This window comes from Schistocerca americana, chromosome X (assembly GCF_021461395.2).
Source record: "Schistocerca americana isolate TAMUIC-IGC-003095 chromosome X, iqSchAmer2.1, whole genome shotgun sequence".
Lineage (NCBI taxonomy): Eukaryota > Metazoa > Arthropoda > Insecta > Orthoptera > Acrididae > Schistocerca > Schistocerca americana.
This window is the reverse complement of record NC_060130.1, coordinates 357,484,822-357,487,890: the sequence shown is the minus strand read 5'-3', so window position 1 is coordinate 357,487,890 and position 3,069 is coordinate 357,484,822. Positions and strand designations below refer to the sequence as shown.

Genomic DNA, 3,069 nt, shown 5'->3' with positions numbered 1-3,069 from the left:
TGCGTTTTGACTGCTACGGTCGCAGGTTCGAATCCTGCCTCGGGCATGGATGTGTGTGATGTCCTTAGGTTAGTTAGGTTTAAGTAGTTCTAAGTTCTAGGGGACTGGTGACCTCAGAAGTTAAGTCTCATAGTGCTCAGAGCCATTTGAACCATTTTTTTTAGTGCGTTTTCATCTCGTAATAACTGAATGGGGCTAGGACTTCTGGTAAGATTTCGTGTTTCTGCATTTTGTTTCTATACAGCGTCCACCATTCAGGCGATTTCATAAACAGAGGCTTTCCCCGATTTCTAGTGAAATAGTTACATTCCTCGGCCACTACTTTATTAAACTGTTGTTAAGGTGTGTCCTGTCTGTGAGATTCGCAAGTTTTTCCCTTCGGTTATTCAGTGCTAGCTCCCCTGGAGAGCAGACGTATCGACCTGTGGCAGCAACATGTGAACGTTTCCCTTTGACCGTGATGTCGACGAACGCCGCGCGCCCCTCGCTGAACTTGTGGTCGTAAACTGGGAGTGGCAGTTGCTGATTGTTTCAGGACGTATCCGTTCACTGTGCTCCACCACAACGGCCGCCCAATTCCAGACTTGATAGCGTGTTCTGCCACTGGAAGTACGTAGCGGCCGGTCGTCTCACTCGCGATTGGGAACCGACCGAATGGGCGCAGGGGAATGTAACAGCTAGTGGCAAACACTTGCACACTACGGGCTATCCATCCATTCGACGAATGTTTTCCTAAACCCATCACATTAGTAATTCAGATAAAGAACAATTTTATGAACTAAAAACAGAGTCTGTATACGAGTGTAATAGATTTCCAAAAAAACGTAAGACGGTATGTACTTTTATAAAATAATTATCATTACCTGTGGTTCTCATACGTTTATCAATGACATTACAGCTACATTCATGTTCTATATTATATAATCTATATGTTTTACGATATAAGGGCAGAACGCGATGCAGTCTTCCTACTTCCTTTTATTCCATTACACGAATAGGAATTCATGTAAGTTCTTTCCGCGCAGACCCGCATCGTTTCTCATTCTTAGCAAATAAATACGCTACACCGATAGCGTTATAATCAACTAATGAAATAACTGTTATTATTTTATACAAAAATTTAATTGCATCTTATGACGAAAATGTTTTTGTTTCCAAGAAATCTACTAGAAAACGTTTTAGGAATTGTAACGTGTATTCTCTGATGCCTAAAAGCATCGAGCATTACTGCGGCTCTGTTACTAAATGTGGTTCTATTCAAGTCCGACCTGCTTTTATTTGGTGATGATGTCAGTGTAATCGGCAAATACAAAAAAATTTAATTATTTGAGATAATAAATCGTATTTTTGATAACGGCCACATATAACACATGTATGCAATATCTGTTGGGTTGTTGCATACGTTCGTGACGCTTTTGTTTTGCATGTTATATTCCTGTTGCTGTGGGTTTACTTACCGATTGTCATTTTTTATTTGTAGTTCAAAGTTGTTATTTGAGTTTACGTATTACCATTTTGTCTTTTGGAGATGGTGAGTGGAGCAGTGGACGCTAGAAAATGGAGTAACAAATGGAGATATAGGAACATTTGCGACATATTCTTCTCTTTGGATTCAATACAGCAGTGACAACCAGGCAGCGAGAAACATTTGTGCCGTGTATGGGGATAATGAAATTGGACAGAGCACGGCAAGCAAATGGTTTCGTAAAAAAAAAAATGGTTCAAATGGTTCTGAGCACTATGGGACTCAACATCTGAGGTCATCAGTCCCCTAGAACTTAGAACTACTTAAACCTTACTAGCCTAAGGGCATCACACACATCCATCTCGAGGCAGGATTCGAACCTGCGACCGTAGCAGTTGCGCGGTTCCGGATTGTGGCGCCTAGAACCGCTCGGCCACCGCGGTCAGCAAATGGTTTCCTAGTTTTAAGGGGGAGCGTTTTGACATTCACCGCTCTCCACTTTCAGGAAGTCTTTGGGGTTTTTCGAAGACCGGTTAAACGCTTTAATCCACAATGATCCATGTCAGTGTACGTGAGAACTGGCAAACGTGATGAACCGTGATCATTCTACTACCAAGTGACATTTTCATGCCGTGGGGATGGTTAAAAAGCCGAGTGTTCGGGTACCTCATACTGTAAGCAAAAATCACAAAAATCAGCAGGTGCCCATACGTGCATCTCAGCTTGATCGTCAGCAGTTGGTTCATGGACCACACCGACCATTACTATCCTGTACCGTTACTAAAATTAAACTAACTAAACTCCTCCCGAACAGGCCATGAAGGTCTAACGGTATCGACGGCCGCCATGTCACCCTCAGCCTATAGGCGTCACTGGAAGGGGATATGTAGGGGCATGTAGTCAGCACACCGCTCTCCCGGCCGTATGTCAGGTTCCGAGACCGGAGCCGCTACTTCTCAATCAAGTAGCTCCTCAGTTTGCCTCACAAGGGCTGAGTGCACCCCGCTTGTCAACAGCGCTCGGCAGACCGGATGGTCACCCATCCAAGTGCTAGCCCAGCCCGACAGCGCTTAACTTCGGTGATCTGACAGGAACCGGTGTTACCACTGCGGCAAGGCCGTTTGCTGTATTGTTACTGGTGATGAGAAATGGTGTCTTTATGCTAATATACGGAAAAGAAAGGTATGGATGAGCCCAAACGAAGCATCAACTACCCGTACAAAGACCTGCGCGCGTCCACAAAAAATAATGTTACGCATCTGGTGGAACAGCGAAGGTGTGGTGTATTAGGAACTACTCCCCCGAGGTGTAACCATCACTACTGAAATTTATTGTCAACAACTAAGATGTCTTGCAGACGCAGTCGAAGGACAACGGCTGGGATGACTGCGTGAAGTGGTGCTACCCCACGATAACACCCGCCCGCAAAAAAGACTGAGAAAGAACACTAAACAGGAGTTGGGTTGGGAAGTCATTCCGCACCTGCCTTATTCACCTGATCTTGCACCCTCAGATTTTCACCTTTTCCTCCCTCTATCGAAAAACCTTAAAGGAACTTCCTTTCCAGATGAAAATGCGCTCCGAATATGCCTCGGCGAGTTCTT

At 44.5% G+C, this 3,069-nt stretch overlaps 1 pseudogene; it reads right to left on the bottom strand.

Moving 5' to 3' along the window:
- Positions 1 to 2,472: 2,472 nt before the first annotated feature.
- Positions 2,473 to 2,590, bottom strand: LOC124557410 (annotated as a pseudogene).
- Between the last annotated feature and the right edge of the window lie 479 nt (positions 2,591 to 3,069).